Below are 16360 nucleotides of genomic sequence, written 5' to 3'. Positions count from 1 at the left end.
CCTGGAAAGTGCTCTAATACCACTTGTTATGCTCTTAACCTACAAAAATGATACCCAAATATAGAATATGCGAAGAAAAGATACCCAGAACACAGAATAGCAATGATTTTATTATTCAGAGAGTAATGTTCACTTGCCTCTTCGAGGGGGCAACCTCCAATAGAGCAGAGCTCGATTACAAAATAAGACATGATGCTCCTCGCAGGGAGTCTATATCCTTTATATATGACTCATACATGCAATACCATGGACCAATACTGTGGGTTTTATTAATACCATCTATCTAATACTACAACCCATTTGCAACTAACTGTGGTTCCGTCATTAATTGCGGATTAACCACTTACAATTATTAATATGGGCTTTATTGACTCTTGACTATGACGTGATCCCATTAAATAAACAAGGGGGTTAGGGTGGGACCCTAACAGAAGGGTAACAACACTTTTGTGCTGCAGAATCATGAGGGGCTAGATTCCACTTATCCTGTAAATGGAAGGTTTCTCAAACATTACATTCAGTACTAAGAAGTTGAAATAGTTTTCATTGTAAATACTCTGGTTTTCTTTTACTCTTCAAGATGTTAGTGTGATTTTTCTTACAACAAGGACTCCATAGCCCGAGGAGAAGGCACATGGATCTACAGGTTCTCTGCATTTTATAGGAGAAAGCAGTCGCCAAATGGAGCCAATGTTGTAGCATTTTTTTTTGGTTTTAATAGGGTAGAATAAAATAGTAAAAAAATAAAAAAATATTTTGAAAAAATGTTAAGTTAGGATATGGACATAACAATAGTGAATAAAATGTTTTTGAAAATATTTTGATGATGATGTCCATATCAAAGAAAATGTTAGATTAGATGTCCTAAAAATTCAAAGACAAAAATAAAATGTTAGGTTAGAAAGAAAAGGAAACAAATGAACTCTGAAAGTGAGCAAGTCTAAATGCCACTACTATTTCTTTGCAAAATAATGGTTGTGTGAAGCTTGTCATAAATTCCACACCCATGACAGTCAAATAGTTTAATCTTGACTGCTTCATGCTTTAAATTTTATGTCATAATTAGAGAATAAAAATATGGCCTGACTGTTTAATCCTGGCAGATCAGTAAGGTAGAGAATAATAAGGTGCTCATCAGTTTAATCTAAGCCCTTGGATGTTATAAGGTTAGAATTAGATAGTTTTCTTTTGTAAAATAAAAAGAAAGGAAATGGGTTTGCTAGCTTAAATGCACCCATTAAGTGAAGAAAAAATGATAGGATAAGCAAAGGGTAAGTAGAAGAAAGGTTGTAGAAGTTTGATGATTTATTGGACAAAATGTACATTTTTCATGTTCTACCATATGTTTCTATGTCCTTGAGGCAATTACACAAAGAAAATGAAGGTCTACAAGAGCAATTAATTAACTTCCCTCATCCCGATTCATCCCTATATTTACCAATTTCTCCTTCCCACCTTCATAAAATTTATATTCATTCATTTTCCATAAAAATCCCTTTTCCTAAGGTTAAAATCCTTTTTGCCTAGGAAAAGTGATAAACCCATGTTAAATACCCTTTTACCCTAAAAACCCACAAAAAGATGTTTAGCCTAATTATTAATGTATATATGTGAAAAGCAAATAACTCATAAAAAGCATTATACTTAGTTTATTTCCCCTTTCCGCTCATATTTCATATTAAATCTAACTTATAGTATTAACCCCTAAAATTACTTTCCCATATATATTAACTCCCTTTATTAAAATACCCTGAAACCATAAGTTTTATAATAAAACTATGTATTTCATGGCATATCGCATATTCGTGGATCGCAAGCTTTCAATATGCATAGACTCTCCTCTGCATTGCAATATGCAATGCGCGATAGACCTGAACTCGACGCAATATATATCATAATTCATCGCCCGTTTCAAATTTTCCTTCATCGCAAGTCCTGAAACCCTCCACCATTGTGATCTACGATATGCGATGGTAACCTGTACCCGATCACAGTATTAACTATGATTTATTTCCATATCGCATTCAGCCCTGATTGAATTCCTTTGCAATGGGCCTTTCCTTCGCTAAACTCTGATTGCGATATGCGATGAACCTGGACTTGACGACATTTATCTGCCTGAGTTCATATTATTTCAAGTCCGTCATACCTTGTTTTGTAAAGGATTCCTTTCTTAAAATGTTTTTATGTTTTAAATGAAAAACCAACCTAAAGCTCTGTTTAACCATAAAACCCCGCTAATATTAGTTTTTAAATCATAATAAAGCCATTGCCACCATAATTAATTGTTGGGACCCTTCGCGTTGCTCTTTTTCTCCACCACCATTCAATCAAATCCATTCAAATGTATTTACCCTCAACAATTTCGGGTTGGTTCTCTCTTCGAGCATTACCCATCCGAAAAGTGGTATTCCACTGACCTCCCCTTGCTACGTGTCAGGCTCAGATTATATTGGGTTACCACTCCCAAAACTGCCCACACCTCATAAGCGGTGCAATGAACACCAAAACCACCTCCCGCATAACGACAAAATGAACACTGTTCACTTTGTGCCATATTTAAAAAAGAAAGTTGTTTTTCATTTAAACGCAAAAATCACCATCTTTCCTTTGTTTCCCCTATTTTCATAGAGAAACCTCAATAAGCCTATACAACTAATAAAACCATTGTTTTACCTTCTGATATACTCTGAACTCCTTCCAATATCCATTCAAGCTCAATAAAGCCATTGGCGACCATCTCTACCACCTATGTTTTCTTAACAATTTCTGTGTTTTGCAGGTAAAAACTCCTATTCTAGGCTTACAAAGAAAAAGCCTACATACAATTTGAAGACAAATATGAAGATCATATCAAATTATTTTCACATGTGACATAAAATATAAAAGGACTTACTGTTGAAAAACACAGTAAAAACCTGAAATGCATAGTAGAGGTTAAAAGAACATAGTAAAGGTTACTCAGTAGGGTCAAAGGATATTCACAGAGTTTAAAGAGTATTAGATGAAAGATCAGATGGAGGAATCAACCAGCGTAAAGGATACAAGCAATCAAGCAAATTAAAGGGAAAAATATCAAACAACAATGCCAACATACCCTAAATAAAAGGGACAGCAAGAAGCAGTTCAATAGCTGCCCCTATCTTCTTGCATGATGATCTTTCCTTTCCTAGAATAAATCTTAATCAATTTTAGGATATTTTCTTAGTTTTACTATTGTATAAATAACTCTGTTCTCGAGTTGTTAATGGTTCGAAGTTCAAGTTTCATTTTTCATTTCTTGTTAAGTCATGACTGTTCATTCTACTTTGAACTTGGTTGCACCTTTGAAGGAAGTTTTCGTAGAAACTTGATGTACTCGGTCTTTCTGGAACCTTAATACAAAGCAGAGGATTCTGAATTTGGTTTTATACAGTTTATGTTATCCTATAAGTTTTTCCAGTTATCAATCATTATGTTTTTCTTCATATGCTTATGACTTGTACAGATATCTAGGTAGGAATAATTGTGTCCCAATTTATTCCTATAAGCTCCTGAAGTGATCATCTATTAAGAGAATGGATTAATGAACTACCTGTTTAGCTAATCCCCTCTAATCAATAAATCATCAGCATATTTTGTAAGCTTAAGTATATTGCCTCGAATATTTGGAACATAATATAGAAGGTTTTCATACTTATGATTATTTTATTTTACAGTCTGGAAACTATGATAATCATATTATTTTATGTCTTCTTCTCACCACTATTTTGATCTATATCACTGTGTAAAGTTTTATAGCAGCCTTTTGTTGAGATATTAATATTATCCAAAGGATTGAGTATTTCAATTCTAAACCTATCTTCATTCATTTGTCTTCCAAAACTAAAACCAAAAACCCCAAAACAATTATTTTAGATGCTCTGGCATTGGTAGCTAACCTACTACTATCTCAGAGGTACAACAGGTACTACTTGAATCAATCAACATTATTGCCTTTTTTTTCTTGAGATGTCCTTTTATCTTGAGAGTTTGAGGAGTGGTAATTCCTGCCAATGCATTACAAGATATGGTCGGATTCATTTCATCTTTCCCTAGGGTTGGTTCCTAGTGTATATCCTCTTCTTTTAACGTTTCTTCTTCCTTTTCTTCCTCCTCTTCAGAATATATGTAAAATAATTTCTTCTCAGCACGCTTATGACCTTTAGTGTATTTTCTATCACAACTGTAACAAGGCCCTTTTTCTCTTTTTTCTTCCAATTGTTGTGGTGTGAACCTTGTAGGTTGTGGAAGGCTAGGAGAAGCAACACTTCCATCTTTATATTTGTGAGTGGTAGGCTTCCTTGTTGGAATAATTTTTCCTTCAATTTTTCTTGCCAACCTGAATGCCTTCTCTAATGAATCATATTCCCAAAGGTGAACCTCATGTTGCATGTTATCCCTTAAATTCCATATGAACACATCAATTCTATGCTCATATAGAATATCTTTTACCCTTATATTCATTTTTTGGAATTCCTCAATGTGCTCCACCGTTGAACCCTTTTGTTTGAGATTTATCAATTGGCTAAAGAAGGTTTTTTGTATCCTCATAATGTGTTATCATTTCCTCCATAAAAATTGACGAAGTGGAAATTTTTTTACAAGAGAAAATCCATCAATACTATGCAGACTGATTGGGTTCTAAATATAAAGTTGCAATGTGTACCTTTTGTGTGTTTTTCACATTATGGAGATCAAAACATTGCTCTATTTATACTGTCCATGTTACGAGATCCATGCCATCAAAGTTCCTCATATCAATATTTGGAACATGGTGGGTCTTCAATCCAACATTAGATTCTATGGAATCATGATTAACATTTCTTTTGTTCTCATCATGAGTTTCCTCTACTACTTTTCACCATTAGGAAGCATTTCTTGAAGCAACTTTGCCAAGCCTCCTTTCAAACCTTCCATGTCTTTCTTCAAATCTTCAATGTTTACTTCTAAACCATCAATCTTAGATTCCATGCCATCAATATTAGCCTCCAAGCCATTCATCTTAGGTTCCATGCCTTTCTTTAAACCATCCATCTTAGCTTCTATTACTTTTTGTGAGAGTGAAATTTGTTGCACTTAGTCTCGTAATTTTGATATATCATGTTGCATTTCTTCCTCTTCTTCTTTAATCATGGTAGATATTTCAGGTTGCTTACTAGGTGTTTCTATTTTATTTATTTGGGGAATCAATTAATGATAATTATGCTTCACTCTTCCCTTTGAATTAAATCAAACTAATTTTTCAAACCAAACTTATGCAAAATTTTCAGAAGACTACACACCGTTTTTCACTTTGTAGGAGCTCAATATTTAATATGTTGTATCTCTATAATTTCAGATCTCCAAGGTCTGAAATTTCATCCTGTGATAGCCCTCTAAGTCTTATTTCCAACCACACAAGTCCGATCAATATTGGATTCACCAAGAAATATTTATTCTAAATATCCCACAATGGCCTGATTATAGACTTGTTCAGTAGAGCGAACTTGTATGAAGTTCCACATGTCACGATTTCCACCTTTGGACCTATAAATGATACAAAGAAAACTACAATCCATCATATTTTTGTAATATTTTATGAAATTTTAATCTGATGCTCAGAGAGAAATTTATGATCATTTTCCCCAGGTCACTTGTTTGAGATATAATTTGGGACCCTGCAAAAGCCCTAATTTCCCTGGATCATATCTCCGCAAATATAGCGAGACAAGATTTGAAATTCATACACATGATTCATCAATAGTTTGGATCAAATGAGTTTTAATTTTAGCTTCTGAATCTTCGTATAAAAAATGTTATAATAACAATTCCATGATGCCCTGTTTGAAGTAGCAAAACCATAGAATCCAAAGCTCTGATACCAAATGTTATGCAACCAACTCACAAAATAGAAGAAAAGATAGACCAACGACTTCAAAATCAGCTTCTTCTAGGCGAGAACCTCCTTTACATTACACAAATGAAAAATTCTTGGATGACACAAATGAAAATACCTCCTTTTTATATATAGGAGTCTACGCAGTCCCAACACAATCAGACCTACATAACAATAATATTGTAGGGGCACAACAATAACAATAGTGGGCTTCTATGGGGCACAATAATAACAACATGGGGACTATATGGCCATAATAATACAATAAGGGGGTTGCACTAATAAGAATAATGGGTTACACTAGTACTATGGGGACCTAATAGTATGTGAGATCAACCCTTTCTTGTCGGATCTTAGAAGTGGCCAGGCCAAGGATTAAGGAGGAATAAAAAACCTAAATTATATGAGGTACTGATGTTCTAGATTAATGAAATTTCATTTGATTTCCTTTCCTATGTATGTTTTTTGATTATTATTTTCATATATCTTGTGTTATTTAATGTGCATTCTAATTTCTTCTTCATAGAGGAGGAACTTTCTTCTTGTTTGGTAGTGAATGTGTGTAGGAGTTTGAATTTAAGGAGAAAAATGAGTAGGATATCTAATATTGTTCTCAGATATACTCCATTAGCCTATGAGGGATTCGATGCACACTTATTCCCTTACAATGTATAATGTATTGCATGTGTTGGTATTAACCCTTATGAATTTCCATAGATTACACACATCGTTTGATGAATAAGAAGGTTGGATCCACGTGGCAATATCTCCTTATCTTAGGTATATTATCTGGAACAGTAACCTTTTTACTCTAAAGATATAGCTCAAATTGGAGCATATGATATACCGTTGAAACTATTATTTGGAACTCTCTAATGGTATATATTGCTCCCTCTAACTTCATACGAATGAGGAGGTATGAAACATTCTATCAAGCCAACTGAGTCAAATTTATAGGTTGGCACAGCCAGTTTTAGAAGTCATTCCCATAAGCGTGTTGGATCTAGGAATTTCTATCCTTTTTACCAATTTCACCTTTACAACTACATCATTTTATTGGAAAAAATGAAGGAAAAAACAAAATGTTAGGTTAGAGACAAAAGAAAAAATAAAAAAACTATGAATGTGTTGCAAATCTAAATGCCACTACTCTTATTGTAGTTCAGTTTTGCAAATAATAGTTTTGTGTAGTTTGTTTAGATGCCACACTAGTTTATTTGATCCAATTATATAGTTTAATCATGATTGGATTTGATTTAAGTTTGATTGTAAATAGGTATAATATAAAATTGGCTCAACAGTTTAATCTGAGCTAATGGAGGAAATAAGCGATAGAGGTAGATTAGTCATAAAAAGGAAATATTGAGTTGCTAGCTTAAATGCACTCGGATAAATAAATGAAAATGTTAGGAGTAAAAGGGTAGGTAGACATGTGAAATGTAACTGAAGCATCCATTTGATTTTATCATAAGTTGTAACTTTGGAAATTTATGCATTCAATAATGGGTTTTAATTAACCGTAACTTTTAAAAGCATCCATGTTATTTCATAAATGTCTCCATATATTCATTTATTCGCCATAACTTGCAGTTGTCACATCCGCCCTAAAATTCGTGACCCCACCATCACTGCTGCCTCACGTGTTAAACACCCCCGACCTTACTTTTCATCCTACATACTCGCACAAGATCTCATGGCCCACATCCCTTCTCAGCCCTCATTCACCATCTGAGCTTTATCGGGGGGGTCCGAAATGGGCAGTTTCCTAAACCACTTTCATAAACAACCCTTTCCATGTTTTAGTGTTTTAGGACTTAAAATCTTGAAACTACTTACTGCCTCACCTTAATCCCGAACACGATATATAAGCAACCGTTTATCGCCACTCCACGTCCCGCTCCATGTCACGGTCCACGTCACACTCCATCTCATGTATATCATCCAATCAACTTCTGCATATCTATTATCCATTCAATTCCACTCCCATGAATTTATGATTCAAGGACGCGTTAATTAATCCCGTTGGATAATTAATGCAAAATTTAACCATTCATTGCCACCCCCACTCTAATTTTTCCATTATAAACCCTGTTAATTCATGAAAATGGTTACATAGTCCATTTCTGTAACCAAACTGATCATTGAAGCTTTCTTCCCTACAACTCGACCACTCTCCAACAGTAAGCAATTATTCTTCCTGTTTAGGAAACAGACATCCAAGTCCACTTGCTTCTTTTACAGTTATACTCTTTTGACTGTGATCACTCTGTTTCAGCACTATTTCCGTCATTCTCAGTCTGCAATTCATTTGACAAAATTACTCCTAAGGGAAAATAAATTGTAGAAGTTCCATATTCCCTGATTCATCCACAGGTCGACTTCCATCATACCTCGATGGTCGACAAATATTGTAAAATCATTGAGACTTCTTCTCAATTTGATTTATATGAAATCTATTGCTAGATGGAAGATCAAGTAATTGATGAGACAGATGAGATAGGGCTTTGGGACTCCCATCTCCCTCACAATATTTTCCCTTAGATACACAGAGCACCTAAATTTATGAGGAAATGTCATGAATCTTATGATCCCAATCAGAGAGAAATTATTTCACCCACAATAGAAATCCTTTGTCTAATCAATTCTGAGTCCATTGACAAAGTGTTGCAGGTGCCTTCTACTACACCAAGTCATCCTTTCTCCCATGAGAACCTGATAGAAGCCTACAAAAAATTAGACTTTACTAAAATATCCCAGACGCTTGAACTTTTTCTCGCTGTTGATAGTCCTCTACCTAAAATAAATCCTCCTTATGATTCATCCATGTTCCTTGATAGAACCAAGAAAATCACATATATTTTGTCCTATTTGCTTGGTTACAACTTTGATTAATATGTTAATGAAGCCATCCTTGGTTTCTTGTCCATCTTTTATGCTGATTCTAAATCCACTGTTATTTATGATTTCAGTCATTTCCTAGCTAAAGCAATACATGAGCAATTTCTCAACTTTAATACTGAAGAAGTATTCAAGTATGCTTCAGTACTTGAATACCTTTTTATATATTTTTACGGAGACAAATTCCCATTTACTTTATAGAAACTAGATGAGGAAGGAAATCAATAATGAGTGATATTCTGGACTTCAATGGGAATGAAGGAGGAGGAAGAGTTTACATATAAACAATTCATAGAACTGTTTATTCATCTAGCTATCAATCTTATGAGCATGACTCCAGTACCAAGGATCAGTGAGGAGATTGTCAAAGTATTACAGTTGGTTGATCAAGCTACAACAGGGGATTGGTATTGCTACAAAAACTACACAGAGATTAGGGTTTATGGTTGTGAGCTTCCACCCTACAAATTGCCCAAGTACCTGCCTATCAGAATATTTGCACTGGAATACATAAGATAGAGGTTAAATGTAGATGAATTGCACTTTGTGGCTAAAAGGAAGAAATCACCATTCAAGCTGAAAGCCCAACTTGGTCCATTCATTTGTAACACCAGGGCAGCAGGAGAGGAATCAAACAAATTATTAAAGGAGATGAAGTTTCGTCTCAGTTTCACATGGTCTTATGACCCAATGGGAGTGGTTTCTAAACTCAGGCTAGAAAACAAGTTCATTGCATATCACCATACAACCAGGCCTGAAATAGAACAATATAAGAATCAGTTGGAATGGTCAGAGAACACCCTCCAATAGGCTGAAGAACACACAGTTTCTACATCAAATGTGCAATCTCCACTTGCACAAGAAAATTCAGCAAAAAGTGGAAGGGAAGAGCAGTCTTCTCCTACAACTGAAGCATGAAGCCAAGGCTTCAAAATTGTTCAGAGTAAGAAGAGACCAAGGATCTCTGTGATTTTTGGTGCAACAAATGGACCTCAGAAGATAGCATTAGATGGACTTGGAGAGACTATTCTTTATACGCAGTCCAGTGGAAAATCTACATAGTCCCCAACTCATTCTACTACTTCTCATGAACAATAAGTAATTCAGACTAGTGGAGGCATTTCGAAGGATAAGGAGGAAGACATTTTTCATGTCTTTAGTGAGATTAAATGGAGGAATTAAGAATTGTAGTTGAACACTTATACCTAATTCTGGAAGCATTCTTCCAACTCTCAAGCTAGGATTCTCTCAATATTTGACTCTAATAAGGGAAATATGCAGATGGCTTTCTTACAAGCCAAAATTCCATAGTCGAGGAATGTTGCTCACTATCAAAAGAAGACTTCTTTTGAGTTCAATGTGAAGGATGTGCATCCAATTTATCAAATTGAGATGCATAAACAAAATGGGCAGGTTATTTCTTCCACCTTGACTAACACTACCATGAGTTTATCAAAAATGCAGGTTATGTTGGCCAACACTCAGTCACAACTTAAGTTGGAGAAAGTCTCATGATTAGCAAAGGACACCAAGATTCAATCCTTGGAAAATCTAGTGATGAAGATGGGATATGATCCCTCCAACATAAACGCTGCAGAAGAACTTATTGATAAGAAGAATGCTAAAGTTGTAGCATTAAAGAAGCAGTTCAAATTGCCAGCCTTTGAGGACCCAATGGCTAAAGAAATGGAAAATCAGAAGTTTGACATGATGAACCTCATCATAGAAAAAAATCTGTAGATAAAACAAATGGAGGAGAAGATGGAGAAAATGTCAAGGAAAAAGAGGTAGCTATTAAAAAGGCTCAAACTCTAATGGATATAGGCCCCCTTGCAGCAATTCCTACCACCAAGGTTTCTACTTCAGCTACAACATCAACTACAGGTACAACAAAAGGAGTTGAGCAACTTGCTAAAGTTGTTCAGAACCTATCTATCCAGATAGGAGAAATTAAGAAACTAAAGGATGAGCTCAAGGAGTTACAGCTTATGAAGTCAGTCGCAGACAGTTCACATGTAGCTAAACTGCCTAGAGTCAAAAGTCAGATTGAAGTACTACAAAGGGAACTCAAGGAATCTTTCATTGGAAACAAATTGGTTTTGGCAAAGGAAAGCCTGTGGGAAGAAATTATAGAATCAATCAAAGATATTTGGCCCTATATCAAGATAGTGTTTGATCAGAAGGATCTCTTGGAGAAATCTCAGGGAGCAGTTAAAACTATTACTAAGCATCTTGACGACATGCCAAAAATTTCTTCTGATATCATCAAGTTCCTCAATTCCAAAGACAACTATGAGCTTGAGGAATTAGGCATAAGTTACAGAACAAAAACTATATTGGAGGTAAAGAAGATCATCACTAAGAAAAGCATCATCCTTCAGCTACAAGAAAACTACAACAATGTCAATACCATAGTTCAACAGTTTTTCAGCGGGATAGAACCCTTAACCAGCAAGGGTTTGCCCTCCATGCTTGTGATTAATGAAAAATTGATGCCAATTTAGGATTATGGTCAGAAGCTGACAGAGGTGGGCACCCATGCAGCTTTAGTTTCAAACATAAGAGGTTCATCAACACCAGCACTTATAATATATGCATTCAGGGATAGTTTCTTTATTTTAAATGAAATCAAACACATATTTTTACTAAAACCCACTTTTACTAAATATACAGAGATGGATGAAATTTACTGAAGACTAACTAAGATATTTATCCCAGAAAGGAAATGCGAGGAAGAATTGACAGAATTACTTGACTAAAGGGTGATCTAATAGCATTAAGCTTTTAAAGGAACAGTCAGCATAGCTTCAACAGTTTTCAATATTTCCAGCAACAGTCATCAATAGCTCAACAACAAAATAGTGCCAAATTAACTAGTAGTTTATATTTTTTTATTTTGTAATCACTTACTTTTGTAAAATAGTTTGAGATATTTTCTTACTTATATTATTCTATAAATAACTCTCTTTCATGAGTTATTAAGGGTTGCATCCTTGAAGAAGCATTTCTAGACATTAAATGTACTTGAATTTTCTGAAACATTAATACAAAGCTGAGGATTTTGAATTTTGGTTCATAGAGTTTCGTTTTTCCTCTAAGTTTTTCCAGTTATATTCACAGTGTTATTCTTCATATTCTTATGTTTTACAGAGGTAACTAGGTAGGAATAATTGAGTTTCAATCTATTGCTATAAGATTCTGAAGTGATCATCTATAAAGAGAATGGATTATATAACTATCTGTTTAATTAATTCCCTCTTAATTATTAAATCATCAGTATATTTTGTAAAATTAAGCATATTATATTAAAACTTCTAAACATGATTTAAAGGTTTTCATACTTATGATTATTTTATGTTCAATGTGAATATTGTAAAAATCATATCATTTCTCTGTTTCTACTCACCAACATACAATCTATATCAATATGTGAATTTTAATATGAGCCCTTTGTTTTAATATTAATATTATTCGAAAGGTTAGGCATCATTATTTTATATCTGTTTCATACATTGGTCCTACAAATTAAAAAAAAAACTCCCAAAAAAATTGTCTCAGATTCCCTGGCATGATAGCTGACCATTATCATCTCAGAGAGACAACATCAATTTGGCATTGCTGCCAGGGACTCGAATTTCATTAAGTTTTCCTGGGGAAACATTAAATATCTTAATCCTTTAAGGTGATTAGAGGTCTAGATAGGTCAAAATCCTTCACCTCGCAACTCCACTATGCCAAACTGACACCTTTTAAGCACACTAGATCCTGTTCTGAATCTAGCACAGTTAGTCCTCTATCAGATCCAGAAAAACTTTTGAGAAAGGCTAGTTCCAAAAGAAGACATCAACCATATTCTTCCACTTCAGCCTTACACGTTGAAGATATAATCCAATACTATACCTATAGTAACATTCCATCCCGTCCAGATTACTCTCACTTAACACCTAGGGTTGCTGAACTCTTAGATAATGGAGTTGACTTCAAATCAGCTTTCCTTATTCACTCACTTGAATCTCATCCATAACCCCCACTTCCACCAGGATCACCTAAATCTGAGTCTGACCTGGGTGTTGATTTACTTGATTACAAACCTACAAACTCTATATCTCCCACTACTTACTCATTTCATTCCACCTCTGAACAACTTGAATTTTCTACCTCTAAACAACCTGAAGGGAACTTTTCAATATATTCTAATCCACTCTTTGAATAAAAAGAAGATATTCATACTCAAGTCCACAAGTTGGTTATTAAGACTCCTCTGAAATCATTCAAGACTTCTCCACCTTCATTATCTCCTCCTAGTTCACCCCCACATAGTAGTTCAACCCCTCTTTCACCATGTTCCTCTTCTTTATCATCATTCTTACAAACATCTCATACATCATCTTCTACTATGACATTCCGACCCATTGTAAGGCAAGATATGCAACTTTAGTTTTACCTCCAATCCTTGATGCTTTTCCAAATGGATATTTGAAACACCTTCCTAGGTATAATGGAGAAACAGGTCCCTCGGCTGAGGACCATGTTCAATCATTTCTATACTTTGCAACTAACATGAACATAGAACAAGAGAATGTTTACATGAGGTTGTTTATTCAGTCTCTTGAGGTAAATGTGAGAACTTGGTTTAGGCAGTTACCTGCAAATTCCATTAGAAATTAGGAAGAACTAACAAATATATTTAAAAATCAATGGGGAGTGAAAAAAGATTCTCTTTACTTTTTGATTGAGTTTGAAGAACTTAAAAGAAAATTTGGTGAACCTGTCTCTGATTTTATCAAAACGTTCAACAAACATTACCATAAGATGCCCCCCTGATTGCGAACCTCTTGTAGCAGCAACTAAATCTAGGTTTTCAAAAGATTTTGAAGATGATTTTTTTGTAATGTTAAGTGAAAGAAGTTCAAGGACTCTTGAAGATATGCAAACTAATGCTATAGAAGTGGAAGCAAATAGGGCTACCTCAGCCACCTTAAAGGCTAAAGAGGAAAAAGCAAAAAGAAAACTTAAAACTAGTTAAGAGGCCTCAAACTCTTCTAAAATTAAAATTGAAGATTCTAAAATAGATGAAATAAGTTCTCTTCTTAGAAATCTATCCAATAGAATTTCCAAGATTGATACTCAACCTAGAATAGTTCAACAAATAATTACTAGACCCCAAAATCAAAATCAAGTTCAATACAAAAGAAATCCACAATTACAAATTCTTCAAAGACCTAGTAATGATCAGCAGGTCCCAAATCCTGTACTGGTCGATGATCAGCAACCTAATGACAATACTATGACTATTAGTGAAGAAATTAATAATATGGACACTTCTTCTGATCATATTGCTATTATTCCCCTCTCACAACAAAAACAAGTTCAAGAAGATCAAGAGTCCTCACAGGTTTCCAAATACCATGCCTTATCTAAATTCCTAATTGCAGTGTTGAACAAAAGATATGATCCTAAGCTTAGACATAGCCCTAGAAGAACTCCTAAGGAACTTCTGATAATTGAACCCCGTACTAAAGCTATTGAAACTCAAACAACTATTATTCGACCATTTAATCAGTCAACTAATACTAATCAAAACTTTTGACTACATTTAATGTTGAAAAGGAGTTAGAAAGAGTTAAAATCCCAATTCCACTTTCAGAAATTTTCAAAAACCCTCGGTATAAAAATCAAGTCTCCAAATGGATACAAAACACTTCGGTTGATGTTGAAATTGATATCATTAGTATTCAAGATGAAAAATCAGTAGTTTTCTTTGGTCCTAGTTCAGATATGATTGATGAAATAGTGCCCCTTTCTATGTAACTCTTAAGACAAATGATTCCACATTATACAATTGTATGCTTGATTCTAAAGCATCACATAACCTGATGCCAAAAACTATGATGGACCATTTAAAACTTGACATAGCTAGATCCTATCATGATTTGTACACTTTTGATTCCAAAAGGGTTCCTTGCTTAGCATTGATTAAGGATTTAGTAGTCACCCTTGCCCAAATTCGAGTGAATAGAGCAGTGCTTGATATAGTTGTCATAGATATCCCTCCCAAATTTGGAATTCTCCTTTCTGGGTCTTGCTGTGCCAAATTAGGCGGAACTCTTCAGATGGACATGTCTTATGCCACTATTCCTGTTTATGGTGGAGTGCAACTAAGCTTATATAGAGAGGTAAGGTTTGTGCACACTGTTTGCAAAATAGATCAACCAAGGAACCATCCCATTTATGCAATTGAAAAAGATTTTGGTTGTTTTCAACTCTCTTCAAACCAAACACATAAAAATCAAGTAAAAATTGAAGGTTTAGTTGAAAGTCATCTACCAAATCAAACTGATGTATGGAAACTATTCTTTGATGGTTCTTGTACTAAGGATGGAGCAGGAGATGGGGTAGTTTTAATCTAGCCAGAAAAAAGAAAATATTACACAATCATGCAAACTTGATTTTGAAGTTACAAATAACGTAGCTGAATATGAAGCTTTCCTTTTAGGACTCCAATTAGCCAAGAGATGAAAGGTTCAAAAATCGAGAGTTTTCACTGACTCAGAGATCATTGTTAAACAAGTTAGAAATATTTGCCAAAAAAAACATCCTAGGCTTAGATCTTATCAAAATGAGTTTTGGGATTCAGTTGAAAATTTCTTTAATGCTTTCAATTTGACTTATATTCCAAGAGATCAGAATATTCATGCAGATTCCTTGGTTGTTTCTGCTAGTTCCTTTAAAATTGCTGATCAGACTAATGTGCTCTATCAAATACAAGTCAAATACAAACCATCCATCGCAGACATTCTAAAATACAAACAGATATTTGAAGATGATGAACAAATAAAATCTTTTCTACAGGTTATAGATGAATTTTCAATTCATCAAATTGATGAAGATAGAACAAAAGCAAACGAAAACATAAATGAAAATGATAATTCAAATTTTAATTCAAAAATTGTTGATCATGATATCATTCAATTATCTAACAATTTAATTCCCAAGGGTCTAATTCGTTTAGATAAGTTGTTTGATCAAAATGATGTCCTCATAAACCCACAATCAATTTCTTCACGGGATCACTTAGAGGAAATTAACATTGGAACAAATGATGATATTAAAAACATGAAAATCTATGCATCTCTAGATCCTAAAATCAAAATTCAATACCTTAAGTTACCTGAAAATTACAAAGATTCTTTTGCAGGGACTTATGCTAATCTAAAGACTTATGACACTTCATTGATACAACATAAGATTCGTTTAAAGCCAATAGCAAAACCTTATCAACATAAATTTAGGAGGATTAATCCTACTCTTCTACCAATTGTAGAAAAGGAAATAAAGAAAATTCTAGATGTCGAGATCATTCTCCCTCTTAGGTATTCTAATTGGGTTGCTAATTTAGTTCCTGTTAGAAAGAAGAATGGAGAAATCAGACTGTGTGTGGAATTTAGAAATTTGAACAAAGCATCATTAAAAAAAACTATCCTTTACCCAAAATGGATCAGTTACTTCAAATGGTTTAAGGAGCACAAAGACTTTCTACGCTTGATGGCTTTTCAAGTTATAATT

Source organism: Pinus tabuliformis, chromosome 4_1, assembly GCF_031772625.1.
Source record: "Pinus tabuliformis cultivar Carrire ecotype Pingquan chromosome 4_1, CPIR1, whole genome shotgun sequence".
Taxonomy (NCBI): domain Eukaryota; kingdom Viridiplantae; phylum Streptophyta; class Pinopsida; order Pinales; family Pinaceae; genus Pinus; species Pinus tabuliformis.
Note: the sequence above shows the minus strand (reverse complement) of the source record.